Raw genomic sequence first — 12,439 nt, 5'->3', positions numbered from 1 at the left:
GCCAAGTACATGATCTCTCTAGCCAGAGCTCCAAATTGACGCTTCTGGAGGGCTTACAGCAGATTATCTCAAACATTAAGCTTTAAATTGGGGCCCATAGAAACAAATCAAGAATCAGCTTTATCAAGTTTCACCACACAGCTTCATGATTTGAAACAATAATTTAAACAACTGTATGTTGATGTGAAAATTAAACCCAGCTTTGATCAGATTGTTCGCACCATAGGGGAACACCTGGAACTAGTGCTGAGCAGATTTGATGAAGCGGAATCTCGTCAATTCTTCTTCTTTTTAAATGAAAATCATGATTTTTATTTACCCTAATTAAGTTGGTGTTTTAGAGTCCACTTTCTGCACAATTGGCTAATCGGGACTGAACCTTCAGTTTAAAGTGGAACCCGGACTACTATGCGCCCCCATCGGGTATTGAACCCAAGACCCCTTGATTACAAGGCCAGGATGTACCACTGCACCATTGGGGAGGCCCAACCAGATTAAAAAAAACCTTTCCAATAATAATTACTTATGGCATAGTCCATATCAATTCAGTCATGCAAAGAAAAATCTTACCTTCATAGTATCAGATGTTATTGAATTAAACATATGAGTCATTCCATGCCAAATCAACACAGATATGTGCAATTTTTAACCTGACCATCTCCGATTTTCATGAAATTTGGGGAATTGAAACTATGCATGGAACTTAGTAACTATGAAAATTTTTAGTCTCGTGCGTCTTGTATTTGTTAAATTATTCAAGGTCAAAGTTAGCAGAAATTGCCCTTTTTGGGCCCGCTTAGCTATACTAAATGTGCTGTAACTCCACCACTATTTCGCCTAGAAAGCTCAAATAAAGCTTATTGTACAGGGAATTGAACAAGCTTTCCATTGATATATAACAAGCCCACCTTTGGATTAAAATATAATTTTGTCACGTGACCTTGACTTTTGACCTTGAATATCTCAAAACATGTCATCACCAAAAATCGTGAAAAAAATATATTTGGTCCCTCATGCCATACTCTAAAACATATCAAAAGATTATTCTGGGACTGCAATGGGATCAGAAGACACAAAATAATATGTTTAACTATGTGACTGATAAAAGCTTCATTACATGAACTACGACGAGTCAAATGTCCCTTAACACCCCCTACAAAATGTAAAGGAGTTATCCTGGTCATGAAAGAAATATGTTAGGCACAGGGAGATCTCTAGCTGTGTGTGTCAAGCTCAGGTCCGGCATATTGTTGACCGCCATATTGAATTCAACGCAAAAATTTCAAAGGAAAGTGGGTGATGTGAAATATTAAATCAGGCTAGAATTTCACGAGAAATGAAGCGGCGAAGGTTTTTCCAAAGTATATTTAACCAGAAAAAAAAATTACTGCATAATTGTAATCATTTTCCCCTTTTCGAGGTGTTAAAAACAAAGTATTAAGAATGCTCCTTACGGGTTAGGAACTCGTCGAGATCACGCTGACATCTTGGGACAGAAATAAGTATACGCACCATTGCATATGATTTTAATCAGAAACATTCACCAAATACTTGAATAGTGGAGAATATTGAGAAAAGTATCTCAAACAATTACGTGACACTTCCTTTGGAATGAAAAATTCTTCAGTGACGATGCTAATTTTTATGTTCCCGGTAAAGTTAATAAAAATTATACGCAATACCTGTGATTTGATAATCTACAGTAGACAGATCCCAGCCGAATGGTAGTTGCTGGTAAGCTAATGATGTGCTATAGTGTATAGAGAACGGGAATGGTTGGTCATATTCAACAACAGAACCTGAAATGGTGAGGGCTTCTTGGATGTGTTATGTTAAGTGAACAGGTTTTTCATCCTTGCTTACGGGGTATGGCACTTTTCCAGAGTTTTGAAACAGGACAGTGTGTGACCACACTATGTGAACATTTTGGAAATGTCTTCATGGTAAATTTCTAGATAGATTGATGGACAGATGGGGATCTATTAAAAGGCCTGCACATTCCCCAGATCTAACATCTTGGGAGGACTTTTACCTTCAGAAACATTTGAAGAGAATGGTGCATGCACTAAAAGTCCCTGATATTGACCATCTGAGAGAAGGCATAGTTGCTGATTGCGATGATGTTGCACCTGCTACATTGCCAAATGTTCTATGTGAGTGTGAGAGACGTCAACAAGTGAGCTCACAGGAATATTGAAAACACTATAATGTGTATATATCGTAAGTGAAAGATATGCCTATAACGTTTTGCTGCCTAAAAATAAGTTGGAAAAACCTTCGCTGCTTCATTTCTCGTGAAATTCTAGCCTGATTTGATATTTCACATCACCCACTTTCCTTTGAAATTTTTGCGTTGAATTCAATATGGCGGTCAACAATATGCCGGACCTGCGCTTGACACACACAGCTAGAGATCTCCCTGTGCCTAACATATTTCTTTCATGACCAGGATAACTCCTTTACATTTTGTAGGGGGTGTTAAGGGACATTTGACTCGTCGTAGTTCATGTAATGAAGCTTTTATCAGTCACATAGTTAAACATATTATTTTGTGTCTTCTGATCCCATTGCAGTCCCAGAATATTTTTTTGATATGTTTTAGAGTATGGCATGAGGGACCAAATATATTTTTTTCACGATTTTTGGTGATGACATGTTTTGAGATATTCAAGGTCAAAAGTCAAGGTCACGTGACAAAATTATATTTTAATCCAAAGGTGGGCTTGTTATATATCAATGGAAAGCTTGTTCAATTCCCTGTACAATAAGCTTTATTTGAGCTTTCTAGGTGAAATAGTGGCGGAGTTACAGCACATTTAGTATAGCTAAGCGGGCCCAAAAAGGGCAATTTTTGCGAACTTTGACCTTGAATAATTTAACAATTAAAAGACGCACGAGACTAAAAATTTTCATAGTTACTAAGTTCCATGCATAGTTTCAACTCCCCAAATTTCATGAAAATCGGAGATGGTCAGGTCAAAGGCTGTGTTGATTTCGCATGGAATGACTCATATGTTAAAATTCAGGACAAAGTAAGAAACACGTATTTTTTGTTTTGTCCAAAAAATTCCACATCCAAAGATGGCACCTCAGGCATCATTTCTCAGGTGCGTTAAAAGGCTAAACATATATTCTTCCATCTAGAATGTGGTTGGACTCTTTATCTCACATTCTTTTTCCTTCTTCTCTCCTGTTTCTCTCTTGTCCTTTCCACTCTTTCTTCCATTCTTTGTTTATTCTCAGTCCCCCATTCCAGTTCATTGAGTCTTCACCTTTCTTCTCTATTTCCTGGGCCTCCTTCCATTTCTCACTAATATTCTCTTCTGCCTTCCTATCTGCTTAGCCTCATCCCACTCTATGTCATGTCCCGTTTCTCTCGTGTGTTTAAATATCACATTTCTCTCTCTCTGAAGTCGTACATAATCCCTATGTTGTTTCAACCTGTCTTTCAGCCTCTTTTTCGTTTCTCCTATGTACACACTCTGACATTCTTTACATTTCACGGCGTAGATAATCTCTTCCTCTTCCTCTTCCCTGTTTTCCATTTTCTTGTTTGCATCTTTCGCTATTCTTAAGATGCCTCTCCCTCCCTTCCTGTAAGTTTTAATGCCCGCTCTTCTAAGCACTTTGCATTTCTCTGCTGTGGTCTTCTCCATACTCCTTATTCCAAACCTCCTCTCTTTTTCTTTCTCTTCCAATTCCCCTGCCACTTCTCTTCCTTCTGTTTTTGTCCAGTCTATCCTCCTTATCATAGCCATTCTTTTCCAGCTGTTTCCATAGGCTATTTATTTAGCCTCCTTTTTCACATCTTTCGTGCATATTTTCTTGATTCTGTCCTCCATACCCTTTTAAAATTTATTTTTGTCACCTCACTTACATCACTTCTTTTGTGGCAGAATACCCCTGTCACACTTCTTCTGATGCCAAGCGGTTTCAATTACTTGTCCTCTCTTCCTTTTCATCAATATATTTAGGTAGCTTATCTTATCTTCTTCTTCTATTTCGAGTTCCAATAATATCCCTCTTTCTTCATGTATTTCGGCAAATATGTCGAGCTGCCTCTTCGTTCGCTTCCATATGCCAAAACAATGGTCTACATAACTGCAAAACAGAATCATTTTGTCTCCTCCTTTTTCTATCACTTTCTTTTCCCATTCATTCATAACCAATTCAGCAATGCTGGGTTTAGGCTAGAACCTATATTCAGTCCTTCACTCATTAACATTATTTTATCCCCCATTATACTGTAACCATTATTCCAAATGGTTTCCAGCTCCTTCACTACTTTTTCTACTTTAGAGAAGAAAGGTGAAGAAGACACAATGAACTGGAATGGGGGACTGAAGATAAACAAAGAATGGAAGAAGGTGTTAGAAAGAGTGGAAAGGACAAGAGAGAAAGAAGAGAGAAGGAAGAAGAATGAAGGAAGAAGAATGAAGGAAAAAGAACGTGAGATAAAGAGTCCAACCACATTCTAGATGGAAGAATATATGTTTAGCCTTTTACGCGAAAGTACAGTTGACAAGGGAAAGCCACTTGCTAGAATGTTCCAGAACAACTTTCTAATAGTCTGGAGGGGAGTAATTTTTGTGTATATACATCATCCTGGTTTGTACCTTGTTACATTTGTACTTGGCGCAGAGTCTGAAGAATACCTTGATAGAAGGTTGAAACGTTACATTTAGTTTATATTTTATAATAAAATACATTTCTGCCTTGGTCAGCATATTCAATTTTTTCATATTATGGAAACAAGGCTTAATGGTGTGATAATTCATGAAGATAAGTAACGGACACAGCTTTCAAAACATATTAAAGCTTCCAAAATATATGTGCAAGTTCCAAAATATATTACAGGTTCCAAAACATACCACTTCTGTGCACTCTGCTTAGAACTGAAATTAGCAATTCAATGAACTAAAAATTTGTTCAATTGCATCAGTATCTTCCTTTGATATTGAGTGATGCTTTCCTCTTGAACCATTAGAAACTGGGGCACCCACAATCTTTAAAAAAATCTCAAATTGGAAGTGAGCACTGGTAGTGGTGTTGCTGTCTAGATGCTGGAAATCTATATCCAGCAGCCGGTCCATGTGGTAGCATAAAGTTCACGACAATTTCATATAACTCACAACTGATATCTATAACCTCTGCAATCCACCAGTCACAGTCATACACACAGGCCACAAACATCCCTCTTTGTAGGTTGTGAATCTGAATATTCTGCTACTGTTTCTGAGATCTTAGTTGGACAAATGAAATTTCTTCTTTCTTGCTCTTTAAAGTTCGTACAATATAGGTTCATCGATCACTGTGAGTCTAGACATGTCTTTTGAATTCCTTTCACACAGGTTATTTGGTTGGACCATCCTTCTATTTTCTGCTGGCGGAATTCTTAAACTTCCTTTTTGGCAACAGGATGAGGGCTGTTGATGTGTATGACTTCACCACTCTTGTAAAATCCTCAGCATTCCGAATTGCAGCTGTACTTGGGCTGGAAAGATTATGTTTTGTAGCATGGTGCTTCAGCAGGCCTCCTACACCATTGCAAGGCCCCTTCCCATGACCAGTAGCACTGTAAACCCACTCCATTGGCACAAGCGACTTAGTCAATTCAAACAGTTGGTATCGATTTTTGAAGTACAACATCAGAAATAATGATTATCTTTTCTGCCTGCGATTGCAGCTGTTGTTGAATTATGTGTATTGCCAACAATGCATGTGCTGAGTCATGTCCTCTGTCATCACTTATAACTGCAACACTTGTGGTCTTGTTTTGAAAATATGTGAATCCTGCAAAAATTGAAACTTGGTCACTACTCCAGTCCCTTGTACTTCTTGTGACAGAATCACAGACCAGTTCTCAGCAAAATCACAGTGAAGTGTAAACATAGTTGTTCAGCCTCTACATGTCCCTTCGCTTCTGCAATGTGTTGTTGTTGCAATTTCTTCAGATGTTGGTGTGTTACTGTTTTCACTGTCCATTTCCCAAGTTCGTCAATGAAGGTATCAATGGCAACATTTTTCTTAATAAGTTTATTTTCCTCCCATGTTGCATATGTAACTTCTGAAGGGTCATCATCTGCTATGATTTCCAGACCAAGTATCTGTAAGGCAAGTCCTCCCTTTCCAGGGCAGTCACCACATTCCAGAAACAAACAGGTCTTTCACTCTACATAACAGATTACTAACAACTTCACATATCCAACCAAGGTGTCGTATGTCACGCCTTCAAGTAAGTTCTTCAAAGTTACCACGCAAAGTTCAAAATTGGCACAGTTCACAACACAAACAGACATCTCTAGGTGGGTGTGGAACCAGCTACTTAGGTCGTAGTGCATAAAATTTTGATCTTCCAATGTGGAATACTGAATGTTCCTTCTTATATATGGCAAAAGTTTCTTTAATACTGCGGGTCATGTATGTTTTCACTTTCACCACTTTTTCTCCTGCAACTGTTATAGTGATAGTGTATTTTTTGTTGGCGCTCTGGCGAGAACAGTCCCATTTATCTTCCAGATAAAATGACTGTGCAATTTGAACATGTGCTTCATTCATAGGATGACCATAATAGGGATCCGTTTTTCCAAACACTCCTTTTGCACACCTCACATTTCTTGTTTCATCCACCATATTTTGTTGCAATGGAATGTGGTACAACATTTGTACCTTAGAAAGGGACACTGGGATAATTGTTAGAACTTGCACCTTTTATCACTCTTTTATGGATATGCAAATAGTCAGCACACTTCACTCTCCTCCTGTGGCCCCAGTCAGAAGACATTTCAAACTCAGTCCTTTCCACAAAACACCCTACACCTCAATCAATCTGCAGAATCCTCACAAAAGCTTACTGGTACTGTTGGACCACAAATTTGGTAGACTGATCTCTTTCTTTGCCTCTTGACAACTTAACTGTGAATTCATGTGTCCTCCCTTTTATATGTTAGGACAAACATATAGAAGGTTCTGTTACATTCTGGAATAATTTGGCTGGTTCCAGAAGGTTCTGGAAGGTTTTGTTACATTCTGGAATTATCTGCAAGCTTCCATATTGTTCCAGAAGACCTTTAATGATTTGGAAGGTTCTATGTAAAGAAAATCCAGAAGAATAGAAACATTTCACCAGTTCCAACTTTGTTTCATTTATTGTTTTTATTCCATCACATTGAGCACATTGGTCCAAGACTGGATTTTTTAATAAAACATGTAAAATTCCAGAACCAAGGTGGCATGTTCTCCTTTTCAGGATATGTAGTACCCTTAGATATACAACTCCTGTAAAATTCTCAGAATTTTTGACATTGTTGTAGTTAAGTCAAAAAAAAATAATTAAAAAATGCAATAAAGAAATTAGCCACGGAAGTTAAAACATGAACATTTTTTATAAAACCTGTTAAACTCTAAAGTGAAAGTTCTCCTTTTCAGGGAATGTAGTACTGTATGGTACTGATCAACAGTAAAAAATTTAAAATTTTGGGATTGGAATTTTTGAAGAAGAAAAAAAAGAAATTGTTTTTGATTTTTCAAAAACAATATCAGAAGGCTACAGGAAGAGAACTATTTCCAAACGAAGGTTATCAATTTAATCAGAAAATTGTTCTCTTTCAAATAAGAAAAACAGCAAGAAAACATCTTGAACAGTTCCAGAGATAGAGCATTTTAATATTTGCCGAAAATCGCATGTGAGAAATGATGGCCGAAGTGCCATTTTTGGTGACCTGTATCTCGGGCCAGGAATTTTTTTCGACTAAACAAAAAAAAATATGTGTTTCTTACTTTGTCCTGAATTTTAACATATGTTTAATTCAATAACATCTGAGACTATGAAGGTAACACCCCTGCCTGAATTGATATGGACTATGCCTTATATTGGTATGTGAGTGGGTGGTTTCGTAGTTGTATGTCTAGGTCCCTTGTCTGACAGTACACCTTGAGAATTACATCCATTTTTTTTATTGATAGATTTAGACTTTGATGTAATATAAAATGTGTTATTTGACCACAAAAATATGGCGCACGTAAGTTAAAAGAAAATCTATCTCACAGCACCATTGCTGTACAGGACCAAAATTTCATCTGCAAAAGATATCAGTTGAGAAAAAATTGGTCACAAATGAAAATATTTGCAATGTGTTCATAACATATGACTATCTGAAAAAACTTGGGTCAAGACTTTAACTGAAATTGTATATTGTGAGATCTTCACAATGTTGTTTACCAACCCCCTCTCTATTTATATTTGTGTGTGCAGATGGGTGGTAGGGAAGCTAGTTCTTCCCCTTCAGCTATTAACTAGCATGGGTTAAAAATCTGTGGCATTGGACAAATTACATTAACAATATGCATAAGTCATAAAAAAAGCAACATATGCTGCAATATGAATATGAATAGTAATACAAGAAAATAAGAAGAATCACACGAGCCTCCACCATTGGCTTAATATTAACATTATTCCTATTATCCCATCTGAGCATACAGCAACAATCAATACTCACCCAATAATAATCACAAACTGTCACAGGATAGATTTTTGGAATATTTGTATGCAAAGAAATGAATGTGCATGGCAAAGAGAACTAAGTTAGTTTGGCACCAAAGCGATCAAATCAACAACTTATAATATGAAGTACATTCATCATTAATTTAATCCATGTACTAAAAAGTGTATCATCTCCTCTTTAAAATAAGCCTTTTTCCTAATAAATGTAAATAAACTATTAAAAGAAATTATAAGTGTGTGCTTTCAATCAAATAATTAAGAACAAAACATTTATGGGCATTTACAGCATTCATTTTATATTGGGGACATGGTGTAAACTAGGCATATTCTCCCCCATAATAGTGTCGCCTCCTGAAAGAAATACTCTATCAATATGAAGTTATCACATCCCTGAAATATCCTTCTAATAATAAACACAAACAACTGTGACTGAAATAACATTGTGTGCATGTATTTATATTCTTGGGTGGGAATTTGTTTTCCAGGGAAGGGAACACGGACCCCCTTACCCCACATTATGCATATCTACGAAAAAAAATTGTATAATGTTATGGTATTATAATTTTGCTTCAATGATATTTTGAAGGTAGATTCTTAGATTTTGTGTTAATTTGAAACATTTTAACTCTGGTAGCCATTTTTAAATATTTTCAGAAATAAGTGGTCATATTTTCAGAAGGAATGAAGAAGCCATCAATTTTATTTATGGGTAAGTTACGTAGATCATATATCTAAGTTCACTTTAAAAATACTTCTGTTGGTGTTGCACCTTTCCCTATCAATAATAATTTAAATTTTAGTAAACCTTGGTTTTGTTCCGAAAAATATAAATGTGATATACTGGCATATTTTTTGTAGAATTCTTTTTGTTTGGTTAACATTGTTGTGAAATTTCAAAGAGATTGAATAATTTATAAGGGAAACAAAATTACTTTTCCAAGACAGTGCAGCCCCACTTGGAAGCTCTGGGAATGGAAGAAATAAGGGATCACTGAAAGTTTGAGAGGCATAAGAATGAAACCAGTCACGTTTGAGACCAAAACAAATATTGTGGTTTCTGACCTCCATCGAAGGATTAAATGTGTCAAGTTTCTTCAAATCTGATAGCATCGGTACCATGGTCTGGTTGAAGTGACCTGGAATGTTGCTTCTGAGATACTTAAATATGGGCCTCACACCAGCTTCTGTGACATCACAGGATTAGACAAGTATAGTCCAATTACAACACTTAACAAAGTGCATTGTAAGAGTATAATATTTAGTATTCTGAGTAAATAATCCTCTCTTATTCGTTCAGAACGTTGCTTTCACCTCAAGAACATTTTAAATGTTATATGATGTTAGAAAATATGTACTAAATAATATTGATAAAAGCAAAATTAAATCTTTACCATTATGGATAATGTACCTTTATTTTTCAAATTACCAATTGAAAAAAGGCGATATAGATAAAATTTCATCCTACATCTGGAACTTACTGTAGGTTCATAAATAATTTTCATTGTTAGTAAATAATTGCTATTAAATTGCTGTGGAATAAAAACGTATGGTTCAAGTTACGTATGCAAGATAATTTTGAAAAAGTTTATGTACAAAAGATTAAGGAATGAGCTTGTAAGATTGGAATTTCATGTTAAATAAGCTTTTGAACTCTGGAAACTCAATTCCTGTGTCAAATTTAAATAAATGTTTAACCTTTTAGGAATTTGGTAAATATTTGGTTGTAAGTTACAAATTTTGAAAATAATTTTTCGCATTAAAATCTAATACTAATGCAACAAACGTAATAGCCTAACCTATTCGCAATACCTAGATGCTAAGAACACCAATCTTAAATCATCTAACAGTAATTCAAGCTTATGCTTATGAAAAGGGTTTTACGATCACCCGGAAAATGAAACTCATTGAGAATATAATACAAAACATACAACTTAGTGATAGGTATGCACCATTCCTGAATTGATGTAACAGGCGATACATACATTCCAACACAGAATAAATTGATTCGAGAGAAAATGTCTTACCTGATTGGTAAATATATACCAGCAGTTTATGGTGCAGGGAAAATAATGCTGAAGTATTCAAATATATTTTCTTACTTCTCCATTAAAGTTGGCAAGCCTCCATTTAACATACAGAAGTGACACCACTGTTTTACCATCAGACTGTTGAAATGATTATTACTCAATTCTGTTGGTGACTGACTGTTAATTATTTGCTTGGAGCATCCATTTGTAGTCCTTCTAATTCAGATATGTAGGATCATGTCTTCCTTCGCATCTCCAAAATGTTCTGTAATTTTTCACGCTATTGTTGCCTTCATAATAATTTACTTCTTTCTTTCACATGTATGTACATTCATCTGTCAGTACATTTGAAAGTCGTTTCTCGAATCATTAAAAATTCAGTATCTGCGAAACGTCTGAAATTCCTTCATTTTCTTCTTTTTCACATTGGTACTTAGGTATTCTGCATTGCTAAGGATTCTTGAAGGTGGGATTTCGTATTTTTCACGACAATAATTTCAATTTTCCTCATATCGAGTAATTATTATTCGTTGGTTTTTGGGTTGTGTTACACACAATATGGCGGGCAAATCCTGACTAGCATTATCTATTATCAGTGGGTATGCAGTGTTTCCAACCTTCTTCACCGAAAAAATACATACTTTCGTGTTACTGATTTACTGATAGCCCCACGAACCATGCACGGCAAGGTTAGGTTAGGTTCGGTTCAGTTAGACAAACATAGTTAAAATTGTCATGTTCTTGCAAAACAACGGCGTGGTTGGAAACACTGACCGGGGGTTACATCATCGAACTCATGCAACATTTGGTTCACGTAGTGGAAGGGCATAGAGGCAATAGCTTTTGTGCATTGGAGATATATTAATCTTAAAAAATACATGATTTACAGGCGAAATAAATTAAGCGATGGAAAAAACACTTCTACGGCCTTTCAAAAGTGTACGGAAAGTCAGTTCGGTAAGTACTTTCTACTGTAAAATTGACGAAATATGTTTTGCGGATACCAAAATTTTACCGCATATTTACCACAGAGGTAATTGCACATATGATGAAATCACGATAAAACAAAGACCGAGTCTGCTGCCACGTGCATCTTTTTTGAGGTTCCAGCAGAAAAAGAACATTGCAGCAGACACTACCTTAACATATAACTCCTTAATGGAACTGAATTAATTCCAACACCTGCAATGTCATTAATGATGAATTCTACATTGCAATATGTAGGTCATGTAACGTCACTTCCGGCGCTGCCGCCATAGTTTCCCGTAACGTAAACAAAAACAAATCACAGTCTTTATCATCACAACGAGGGAAAAATCATTGTTTTGTCAGTTTTATTCGAAGAACGATTTTCAAATGTACACACAGCTTAATCTACGCGTGAAAGAAAACTCAAATGTTAACAAGATAGCCCCAACAATTACCAAACATGTACACGCTAAAGAAGTGAAATCTGGAAATTGAGGCCTATGAAGAGCTAGAACTACAAAAAGACAAATACTCGACTGCCAGCTTAGCAATTGTAAGTAATGTTAGCATGTGTTCCAGAATAGAGTAACAATCATTTGAATGGTGTGTATAGTTTTTCTTGTCTGTACGTACTGTGGCATTGTGGAATTATTCCTCTTGCCGTTTCCTGTTTTTAGAAGCACATAAACACAACTTTGCTGTTATGTTTCTGGATAACACACACTCCTTTCATCAGACATTTTTTTTTAGTTTGGCATGAGTTTACAATGCCGGACAACTCTCCAATTTCTATAAAACTTCGCGTACTTACCAATTTCGGTGTCCTGATGACGTATCTGTAGTTCATATTTGGCGGTCACATGTTAAAATTGTACATTTACTATTTCTCACTGTTTTCCTCATTGACACATGAAGATAACAAAAATGAAGGCTAAAATTA

Source organism: Lepisma saccharinum, chromosome 29, assembly GCF_977018435.1.
Source record: "Lepisma saccharinum chromosome 29, izLepSacc3.1, whole genome shotgun sequence".
NCBI lineage: Eukaryota > Metazoa > Arthropoda > Insecta > Zygentoma > Lepismatidae > Lepisma > Lepisma saccharinum.
This window is presented reverse-complemented; position numbering follows the sequence as displayed.